Source organism: Halictus rubicundus, unplaced genomic scaffold (assembly GCF_050948215.1).
Source record: "Halictus rubicundus isolate RS-2024b unplaced genomic scaffold, iyHalRubi1_principal scaffold0055, whole genome shotgun sequence".
Lineage (NCBI taxonomy): Eukaryota > Metazoa > Arthropoda > Insecta > Hymenoptera > Halictidae > Halictus > Halictus rubicundus.
This window is the reverse complement of record NW_027488596.1, coordinates 687,811-700,752: the sequence shown is the minus strand read 5'-3', so window position 1 is coordinate 700,752 and position 12,942 is coordinate 687,811.

The following is a 12,942-nucleotide window of genomic DNA, read 5'->3' as shown; positions in this document are numbered from 1 at the left end:
GATAGAGGATAGGATAGGATAGAGGATAGGATCGGATAGAGGACAGGATAGTTGATTGGATAGGATAGAGGATAGGATCGGATAGAGGATAGGATAGGTGATTGGGTAGGATAGAGGATAGGATAAGTTAGAGGATAGGATAGGATAGAGGATAGGATATAATAGAGGATAGGATCCGATAGAGGATAGGATAGGGGATTCGTTGGATAGAGGATAGGATAGGATAGAGGATAGGATAGGATAGCGGATAGGATAGGATAGAGTATAGAATAGGATAAAGGATAGGATAGGATAGAGGATAGGATAGGATAGAGGATAGGATAGGATAGAGTATAGAATAGGATAGAGGATAGGATAGGATAGAGGATAGGATAGGATTGAGTATAGGATAGGATAGAGTATAGAATAGGATAGAGGATAGGATAGGATAGAGGATAGGATAGGATTGAGGATAGGATAGGATAGATGATAAGATTGGATAGAGCATCGTATAGGGGATTGGATAGAGAATAGGATAGGATATAGCATAGGATAAGATAGAGGATAGGATAGGATAGAGGATAGGATAGGATAGGGGATATTATAGGATAGAGGATAGGATAGGATAGCGGATAGGATAGCGGATAGGATAGCGGACAGGATAGGATAGAGGATAGGATAGGATTTAGGATTGGATAGAATACAGGATTTCATTGAGGATAGGATAGGATAGAGGATAGGATAGAGGATAGGATAGAGGATTCGATAGGATAGAGGATTCGATAGGATAGAGGATAGGATAGGATAGAGGATACGATAGGATAGATGAAAGGATAGAGGATATGATAGGATAGAGGATAGGATAGGATAGAGGATAGGATAGGATAGAGGATAGGATAGGATAGAAGATAGGATAGGAGAGAGGATAGGATAGGATAGAGGATAGGATAGGATAGAGTATAGAATAGGATAGAGAATAGGATAGGATAGAGGATAGGATAGGATAGAGGATAGGATAGGATAGAGTATAGAATAGGATAGAGAATAGGATAGGATAGAGGATAGGATAAGATAGAGGATAGGATAGGATAGAGGATAGGATAGAGGATAGGATAGAGGATAGGATAGAGGATTCGATAGGATAGAGGATATTATAGGATACACGATAGGTTAGGATAGAGGATTCGATAGGATAGAGGGCAGGATAGGGTAGAGGATAGGACAGGGGATTGGATAGGATAGAGGATAGGATAGGATAGAGGATAGGATCGGATAGAGGACAGGATAGTTGATTGGATAGGATAGAGGATAGGATCGGATAGAGGATAGGATAGGTGATTGGGTAGGATAGAGGATAGGATAAGTTAGAGGATAGGATAGGATAGAGGATAGGATAGGATAGACTATAGAATAGGATAAAGGATAGGATAGGATAGAGGATAGGATAGGATAGAGGATAGGATAGGATAGAGTATAGAATAGGATAGAGGATAGGATAGGATAGAGGATAGGATAGGATTGAGGATAGGATAGGATTGAGGATAGGATAGGATAGATGATAAGATTGGATAGAGCATCGGATAGGGGATTGGATAGAGAAGAGGATAGGATAGAGCATAGGATAAGATAGAGGATAGGATAGGATAGAGGATAGGATAGGATAGGGGATATTATAGGATAGAGGATAGGATAGGATAGCGGATAGGATAGCGGATAGGATAGCGGACAGGATAGGATAGAGGATAGGATAGGATTTAGGATTGGATAGAATACAGGATTTCATTGAGGATAGGATAGGATAGAGGATAGGATAGAGGATAGGATAGGATAGAGGATAGGATAGGATAGAGGATAGGATAGGATAGAGGATAGGATAGGATAGACGATAGGATAGAATAGAGGATAGGATAGGATAGAGGATAGGATAGGATAGAGGATAGGATAGGATAGAGGATAGGATAGGATAGAGGATAGGATAGGATAGAGGATAGGATAGGATAGAGGATAGGATAGGATAGAGGATAGGATAGGATAGAGGATAGGATATAATAGAGGATAGGATCGAACAGAGGATAGGATAGGGGATTGGATTGGATAGAGGGTAGGATAGGATTGAGGATAGGATAGGGGATTGGATAGAATAGAGGACAGGAGACGATAGAGGATAGGATAGGATAGAGGATAGGATCGGATAGAGGATACCATTAGGTGATTGGAAAGAGGATAGGATAGGTGATTGGATAGGATAGAGGATAGGATAAGGGATTGGAGACGATAGAGGATAGGATGGGATAGGATAGAGGATAGGATAGGGGATTGGATAGGATAGAGGATAGGATAGGATAGAGGATAGGATACGATAGAGGATAGGATAGGATAGAGGATAGGATAGGGGATTGGATAGGACAGAGGATAGGATAGGATAGGCGATAGGATAGGGCATTGGATAGAATAGAGGACAGGAGACGATAGAGGATAGGATAGGATAGAGGATAGGATAGGATAGAGGATAGGATAGGATAGAGGATAGGATAGAGGATAGGATAGGATAGAGGATAGGATAGGATAGAGGATAGGATAGGATAGAGGATAGGATAGGATAGAGGATAGGATAGGATAGAGGATAGGATAGGATAGAGGATAGGATAGGATAGAGGATAGGATAGGATAGAGGATAGGATAGGATAGAGGATAGGATGGGATAGAGGATAGGATAGGATAGAGGATAGGATAGGATAGAGGATAGGATAGGATAGAGGATAGGATAGGATAGAGGATAGGATAGGATAGAGGTTAGGATAGGATAGAGGATAGGATAGGATAGAGGATAGGATAGGATAGAGGATAGGATAGGATAGAGGATAGGATAGGATAGAGGATAGGATAGGATAGAGGATAGGATAGGATAGAGGATAGGATAGGATAGAGGATAGGATAGGATAGAGGATAGGATAGGATAGAGGATAGGATAGGATAGAGGATAGGATAGGATAGAGGATAGGGTAGGATAGAGGATAGGATAGGATAGAGGATAGGATAGGATAGAGGATAGGATAGGATAGAGGATGGGATATAATAGACGATAGGATCGAACAGAGGATAGGATAGGGGATTGGATTGGATACAGGATAGGAAAGGATAGAGGATAGGATAGGTGATTGGATAGGATAGAGGATAGGATAGGATAGAGGATAGGATAGGGGATTGGATAGGACAGAGGATAGGATAGGATAGAGGATAGGATAGGTGATTGGATAGGATAGAGGATAGGATAGGATAGAGGATAGGATAGGATAGAGGATAGGATAGAGGATAGGATAGGATAGAGGATAGGATAGGATAGAGGATAGGATAGGATAGATTATATGATAGGATAGAGGAAAGGATAGAGGATAGGATAGGATAGAGGATAGGATAGGATAGAGGATAGGATAGGATAGAGGATAGGATAGGATAGAGGATAGGATAGGATAGAGGATAGGATAGGATAGAGGATAGGATAGGATAGAGGATAGGATAGGATAGAGGATAGGATAGGATAGAGGATAGGATAGGATAGAGGATAGGATAGGATAGAGGATAGGATAGGATAGAGGATAGGATAGGATAGAGGATAGGATAGGATAGAGGATAGGATAGGATAGAGGATAGGATAGGATAGAGGATAGGATAGGATAGAGGATAGGATAGGATAGAGGATAGGATCGGATAGAGGATAGGATAGGTGATTGGATAGGATAGAGGATAGGATAGGATAGAGGATAGGATAGGATAGAAGATAGGATAGGATATAGGATAGGATAGGATAGAGGATACGATAGGATAGAGGAAAGGATAGAGGATAGGATAGGATAGAGGATAGGATAGGATAGAGGATAGGATAGGATAGAGGATAGGATAGGATAGAGGATAGGATAGGATAGAGGATAGGATAGGATAGAGGACAGGATAGGATAGAGGATAGGATAGGATAGAGGATAGGATAGGATAGAGGATAGGATAGGATAGAGGATAGGATAGGATAGAGGATAGGATAGGATAGAGGATAGGATAGGATAGAGGATAGGATAGGATAGAGGATAGGATAGGATAGTGGATAGGATAGGATAGAGGATAGGATAGGATAGAGGATAGGATAGGATAGAGGATAGGATAGGATAGAGGATAGGATAGGATAGAGGATAGGATAGAGGATAGGATAGAGGATAGGATAGGATAGAAGATAGGATAGGATAGAGGATAGGATAGGATAGAGGATAGGATAGGATAGAGGATGGGATATAATAGACGATAGGATCGAACAGAGGATAGGATAGGGGATTGGATTGGATACAGGATAGGAAAGGATAGAGGATAGGATAGGTGATTGGATAGGATAGAGGATAGGATAGGATAGAGGATAGGATAGGGGATTGGATAGGACAGAGGATAGGATAGGATAGAGGATAGGATAGGATAGAGGATAGGATAGGATAGAGGATAGGATAGGATAGAGGATAGGATAGGATAGAGGATAGGATAGGATAGAGGATAGGATAGGATAGAGGATAGGATAGGATAGAGGATAGGATAGGATAGAGGATAGGATAGGATAGAGGATAGGATAGGATAGAGGATAGGATAGGATAGAGGATAGGATAGGATAGAGGATAGGATAGGATAGAGGATAGGATAGGATAGAGGATAGGATAGGATAGAGGATAGGATAGGATAGAGGATAGGATAGGATAGAGGATAGGATAGGATAGAGGATAGGATAGGATAGAGGATAGGATAGGATAGAGGATAGGATCGGATAGAGGATAGGATAGGTGATTGGATAGGATAGAGGATAGGATAGGATAGAGGATAGGATAGGATAGAAGATAGGATAGGATATAGGATAGGATAGGATAGAGGATACGATAGGATAGAGGAAAGGATAGAGGATAGGATAGGATAGAGGATAGGATAGGATAGAGGATAGGATAGGATAGAGGATAGGATAGGATAGAGGATAGGATAGGATAGAGGATAGGATAGGATAGAGGACAGGATAGGATAGAGGATAGGATAGGATAGAGGATAGGATAGGATAGAGGATAGGATAGGATAGAGGATAGGATAGGATAGAGGATAGGATAGGATAGAGGATAGGATAGGATAGAGGATAGGATAGGATAGAGGATAGGATAGGATAGTGGATAGGATAGGATAGAGGATAGGATAGGATAGAGGATAGGATAGGATAGAGGATAGGATAGGATAGAGGATAGGATATAATGGAGGATAGGATAGGATAGAGGATAGGATAGGATAGAGGATAGGATAGGATAGAGGATAGGATAGGATAGAGGATAGGATAGGATAGAGGATAGGATATAATAGAGGATAGGATCCGATAGAGGATAGGATAGGGGATTCGTTGGATAGAGGATAGGATAGGATAGAGGATAGGATAGGATAGCGGATAGGATATGATAGAGTATAGAATAGGATAGAGGATAGGATAGGACAGAGGATAGGATAGGATAGAGGATAGGATAGGATAGAGGATCGGATAGGATAGAGTATAGAGTAGGATAGAGGATAGGATAGGATAGAGGATAGGATAGGATTCAGGATAGGATAGGATAGATGATAAGGTAGGATAGAGCATCGGATAGGGGATTGGATAGAGAATAGGATAGGATAGAGCATAGGATAAGATAGAGGATAGGATAGGATAGAGGATAGGATAGGATAGGGGATATTATAGGATAGAGGATAGGATAGGATAGCGGATAGGATAGCGGATAGGATAGCGGACAGGATAGGATAGAGGATAGGATAGGATAGAGGATTGGATAGAATACAGGATTTCATTGAGGATAGGATAGGATAGAGGATAGGATAGGATAGAGGATAGGATAGGGGATTGGATAGAATAGAGGACAGGAGACGATAGAGGATAGGATAGGATAGAGGATAGGATCGGATAGAGGATAGGATAGGATAGAGGATAGGATAGGATAGAGGATAGGATAGGATAGAGGATAGGATAGGATAGAGGATTGGATAGAATAGAGGACAGGAGACGATAGAGGATAGGATAGGATAGAGGATAGGATCGAACTGAGGATAGGATAGGGGATTGGATTGGATAGAGGATAGGATAGGATAGGCGATAGGATAGGGGATTGGATAGAATAGAGGACAGGAGACGATAGAGGATAGGATAGGATAGAGGATAGGATAGGATAGAGGATAGGATAGGATAGAGGATAGGATAGGATAGAGGATAGGATAGGATAGAGGATAGGATAGGATAGAGGATAGGATAGGATAGAGGATAGGATAGGATAGAGGATAGGATAGGATAGAGGATAGGATAGGATAGAGGATAGGATAGGATAGAGGATAGGATAGGATAGAGGATAGGATAGGATAGAGGATAGGATAGGATAGAGGATAGGATAGGATAGAGGATAGGATAGGATAGACGATAGGATAGAATAGAGGATAGGATAGGATAGAGGATAGGATAGGATAGAGGATAGGATAGGATAGAGGATAGGATAGGATAGAGGATAGGATAGGATAGAGGATAGGATAGGATAGAGGATAGGATAGGATAGAGGATAGGATATAATAGAGGATAGGATCGAACAGAGGATAGGATAGGGGATTGGATTGGATAGAGGGTAGGATAGGATTGAGGATAGGATAGGGGATTGGATAGAATAGAGGACAGGAGACGATAGAGGATAGGATAGGATAGAGGATAGGATCGGATAGAGGATACCATTAGGTGATTGGAAAGAGGATAGGATAGGTGATTGGATAGGATAGAGGATAGGATAAGGGATTGGAGACGATAGAGGATAGGATGGGATAGGATAGAGGATAGGATAGGGGATTGGATAGGATAGAGGATAGGATAGGATAGAGGATAGGATACGATAGAGGATAGGATAGGATAGAGGATAGGATAGGGGATTGGATAGGACAGAGGATAGGATAGGATAGGCGATAGGATAGGGCATTGGATAGAATAGAGGACAGGAGACGATAGAGGATAGGATAGGATAGAGGATAGGATAGGATAGAGGATAGGATAGGATAGAGGATAGGATAGGATAGAGGATAGGATAGAGGATAGGATAGGATAGAGGATAGGATAGGATAGAGGATAGGATAGGATAGAGGATAGGATAGGATAGAGGATAGGATAGGATAGAGGATAGGATAGGATAGAGGATAGGATAGGATAGTGGATAGGATAGGATAGAGGATAGGATAGGATAGAGGATAGGATGGGATAGAGGATAGGATAGGATAGAGGATAGGATAGGATAGAGGATAGGATAGGATAGAGGATAGGATAGGATAGAGGATAGGATAGGATAGAGGTTAGGATAGGATAGAGGATAGGATAGGATAGAGGATAGGATAGGATAGAGGATAGGATAGGATAGAGGATAGGATAGGATAGAGGATAGGATAGGATAGAGGATAGGATAGGATAGAGGATAGGATAGGATAGAGGATAGGATAGGATAGAGGATAGGATAGGATAGAGGATAGGATAGGATAGAGGATAGGATAGGATAGAGGATAGGGTAGGATAGAGGATAGGATAGGATAGAGGATAGGATAGGATAGAGGATAGGATAGGATAGAGGATGGGATATAATAGACGATAGGATCGAACAGAGGATAGGATAGGGGATTGGATTGGATACAGGATAGGAAAGGATAGAGGATAGGATAGGTGATTGGATAGGATAGAGGATAGGATAGGATAGAGGATAGGATAGGGGATTGGATAGGACAGAGGATAGGATAGGATAGAGGATAGGATAGGTGATTGGATAGGATAGAGGATAGGATAGGATAGAGGATAGGATAGGATAGAGGATAGGATAGAGGATAGGATAGGATAGAGGATAGGATAGGATAGAGGATAGGATAGGATAGATTATATGATAGGATAGAGGAAAGGATAGAGGATAGGATAGGATAGAGGATAGGATAGGATAGAGGATAGGATAGGATAGAGGATAGGATAGGATAGAGGATAGGATAGGATAGAGGATAGGATAGGATAGAGGATAGGATAGGATAGAGGATAGGATAGGATAGAGGATAGGATAGGATAGAGGATAGGATAGGATAGAGGATAGGATAGGATAGAGGATAGGATAGGATAGAGGATAGGATAGGATAGAGGATAGGATAGGATAGAGGATAGGATCGGATAGAGGATAGGATAGGTGATTGGATAGGATAGAGGATAGGATAGGATAGAGGATAGGATAGGATAGAAGATAGGATAGGATATAGGATAGGATAGGATAGAGGATACGATAGGATAGAGGAAAGGATAGAGGATAGGATAGGATAGAGGATAGGATAGGATAGAGGATAGGATAGGATAGAGGATAGGATAGGATAGAGGATAGGATAGGATAGAGGATAGGATAGGATAGAGGACAGGATAGGATAGAGGATAGGATAGGATAGAGGATAGGATAGGATAGAGGATAGGATAGGATAGAGGATAGGATAGGATAGAGGATAGGATAGGATAGAGGATAGGATAGGATAGAGGATAGGATAGGATAGAGGATAGGATAGGATAGTGGATAGGATAGGATAGAGGATAGGATAGGATAGAGGATAGGATAGGATAGAGGATAGGATAGGATAGAGGATAGGATAGAGGATAGGATAGAGGATAGGATAGGATAGAGGATAGGATAGGATAGAGGATAGGATAGGATAGAGGATAGGATAGGATAGAGGATAGGATAGGATAGAGGATGGGATATAATAGACGATAGGATCGAACAGAGGATAGGATAGGGGATTGGATTGGATACAGGATAGGAAAGGATAGAGGATAGGATAGGTGATTGGATAGGATAGAGGATAGGATAGGATAGAGGATAGGATAGGGGATTGGATAGGACAGAGGATAGGATAGGATAGAGGATAGGATAGGTGATTGGATAGGATAGAGGATAGGATAGGATAGAGGATAGGATAGGATAGAGGATAGGATAGAGGATAGGATAGGATAGAGGATAGGATAGGATAGAGGATAGGATAGGATAGAGGATAGGATAGGATAGAGGATGGGATATAATAGACGATAGGATCGAACAGAGGATAGGATAGGGGATTGGATTGGATACAGGATAGGAAAGGATAGAGGATAGGATAGGTGATTGGATAGGATAGAGGATAGGATAGGATAGAGGATAGGATAGGGGATTGGATAGGACAGAGGATAGGATAGGATAGAGGATAGGATAGGTGATTGGATAGGATAGAGGATAGGATAGGATAGAGGATAGGATAGGATAGAGGATATGATAGAGGATAGGATAGGATAGAGGATAGGATAGGATAGAGGATAGGATAGGATAGAGGATAGGATAGGATAGAGGATAGGATAGGATAGAGGATAGGATAGGATAGAGGATAGGATAGGATAGATTATATGATAGGATAGAGGAAAGGATAGAGGATAGGATAGGATAGAGGATAGGATAGGATAGAGGATAGGATAGGATAGAGGATAGGATAGGATAGAGGATAGGATAGGATAGAGGATAGGATAGGATAGAGGATAGGATAGGATAGAGGATAGGATAGGATAGAGGATAGGATAGGATAGAGGATAGGATAGGATAGAGGATAGGATAGGATAGAGGATAGGATAGGATAGAGGATAGGATAGGATAGAGGATAGGATAGGATAGAGGATGGGATATAATAGACGATAGGATCGAACAGAGGATAGGATAGGGGATTGGATTGGATACAGGATAGGAAAGGATAGAGGATAGGATAGGTGATTGGATAGGATAGAGGATAGGATAGGATAGAGGATAGGATAGGATAGAGGATAGGATAGGATAGAGGATAGGATAGGATAGAGGATAGGATATGATAGAGGATAGGATAGGATAGAGGATAGGATAGGATAGAGGATAGGATAGGATAGAGGATAGGATAGGATATAGGATAGGATAGGATAGAGGATAGGATAGGATAGAGGATAGGATATGATAGAGGATAGGATAGGATAGAGGATAGGATAGGATAGAGGATAGGATAGGATAGAGGATAGGATAGGATAGAGGATAGGATAGGATAGAGGATGGGATATAATAGACGATAGGATCGAACAGAGGATAGGATAGGGGATTGGATTGGATACAGGATAGGAAAGGATAGAGGATAGGAGAGGTGATTGGATAGGATAGAGGATAGGATAGGATAGAGGATAGGATAGAGGATAGGATAGAGGATAGGATAGGATAGAGGATAGGATAGGATAGAGGATAGGATAGGATAGAGGATAGGATAGGATAGAGGATGGGATATAATAGACGATAGGATCGAACAGAGGATAGGATAGGAGATTGGATTGGATACAGGATAGGAAAGGATAGAGGATAGGATAGGTGATTGGATAGGATAGAGGATAGGATAGGATAGAGGATAGGATAGGATAGAGGATAGGATAGGATAGAGGATAGGATAGAATAGAGGATAGGATAGGATAGAGGATAGGATAGGATAGAGGATAGGATAAGATAGAGGATAGGATAGGATAGAGGATAGGATAGGATAGGATAGAGGATAGGATAGGATAGAGGATAGGATAGGATAGAGGATAGGATAGGATAGGATAGAGGATAGGATAGGATAGAGGATAGGATAGGATAGAGGATAGGATAGGATAGAGGATAGGATAGGATAGAGGATAGGATAGGATAGAGGATAGGATAGGATAGAGGATAGGATAGGATAGAGGATAGGATAGGATAGAGGATAGGATAGGATAGAGGATAGGATAGGATAGAGGATAGGATAGGATAGAGGATAGGATAGGATAGAGGATAGGATAGGATAGAGGATAGGATAGGATAGAGGATAGGATAGGATAGAGGATAGGATAGGATAGAGGATAGGATAGGATAGAGGATAGGATAGGATAGAGGATAGGATAGGATAGAGGATAGGATAGGATAGAGGATAGGATAGGATAGAGGATAGGATAGGATAGAGGATAGGATAGGATAGAGGATAGGATAGGATAGAGGATAGGATAGGATAGAGGATAGGATAGGATAGAGGATAGGATATAATAGACGATAGGATCGAACAGAGGATAGGATAGGGGATTGGATTGGATAGAGGATAGGATAGGATAGAGGATAGGATAGGATAGAGGATTGGATAGGATAGAGGATAGGATAGGATAGAGGATAGGATAGGATAGAGGATAGGATAGGATAGAGGATAGGATAGGATAGAGGATAGGATAGGATAGAGGATAGGATAGGATAGAGAATAGGATAGGATAGAGGATGGGATATAATAGACGATAGGATCGAACAGAGGATAGGATAGGGGATTGGATTGGATACAGGATAGGAAAGGATAGAGGATAGGATAGGTGATTGGATAGGATAGAGGATAGGATAGGATAGAGGATAGGATAGAGGATAGGATAGAGGATAGGATAGGATAGAGGATAGGATAGGATAGAGGATAGGATAGGATAGAGGATAGGATAGGATAGAGGATAGGATAGGATAGATTATATGATAGGATAGAGGAAAGGATAGAGGATAGGATAGGATAGAGGATAGGATAGGATAGAGGATAGGATAGGATAGAGGATAGGATAGGATAGAGGATAGGATAGGATAGAGGATAGGATAGGATAGAGGATAGGATAGGATAGGATAGAGGATAGGATAGGATAGAGGATAGGATAGGATAGAGGATAGGATAGGATAGAGGATAGGATAGGATAGAGAATAGGATAGGATAGAGGATGGGATATAATAGACGATAGGATCGAACAGAGGATAGGATAGGGGATTGGATTGGATACAGGATAGGAAAGGATAGAGGATAGGATAGGTGATTGGATAGGATAGAGGATAGGATAGGATAGAGGATAGGATAGAGGATAGGATAGAGGATAGGATAGGATAGAGGATAGGATAGGATAGAGGATAGGATAGGATAGAGGATAGGATAGGATAGAGGATAGGATAGGATAGAGGATAGGATAGGATAGATCATATGATAGGATAGAGGAAAGGATAGAGGATAGGATAGGATAGAGGATAGGATAGGATAGAGGATAGGATAGGATAGAGGATAGGATAGGATAGAGGATAGGATAGGATAGGATAGGATAGAGGATAGGATAGGATAGAGGATAGGATAGGATAGAGGATAGGATAGGATAGAGGATAGGATAGGATAGAGGATAGGATAGGATAGAGGATAGGATAGGATAGAGGATAGGATAGGATAGAGGATAGGATAGGATAGAGGATAGGATAGGACAGAGGATAGGATAGGATAGAGGATAGGATATAATAGAGGATAGGATCGAACTGAGGATAGGATAGGGGCTTGGATTGGATAGAGGATAGGATAGGATAGGCGATAGGATAGGGGATTGGATAGAATAGAGGACAGGAGACGATAGAGGATAGGATAGGATAGAGGATAGGATAGGATAGAGGATAGGATAGGATAGAGGATCGGATAGGATAGAGTATAGAGTAGGATAGAGGATAGGATAGGATAGAGGATAGGATAGGATTCAGGATAGGATAGGATAGATGATAAGATAGGATAGAGCATCGGATAGGGGATTGGATAGAGAATAGGATAGGATAGAGCATAGGATAAGATAGAGGATAGGATAGGATAGAGGATAGGATAGGATAGGGGATATTATAGGATAGAGGATAGGATAGGATAGCGGATAAGATAGCGGATAGGATAGCGGACAGGATAGGATAGAGGATAGGATAGGATAGAGGATTGGATAGAATACAGGATTTCATTGAGGATAGGATAGGATAGAGGATAGGATAGAGGATAGAATAGAGGATTCGATAGGATAGAGGATATTGTAGGATACACGATAGGTTAGGATAGAGGATTCGATAGGATAGA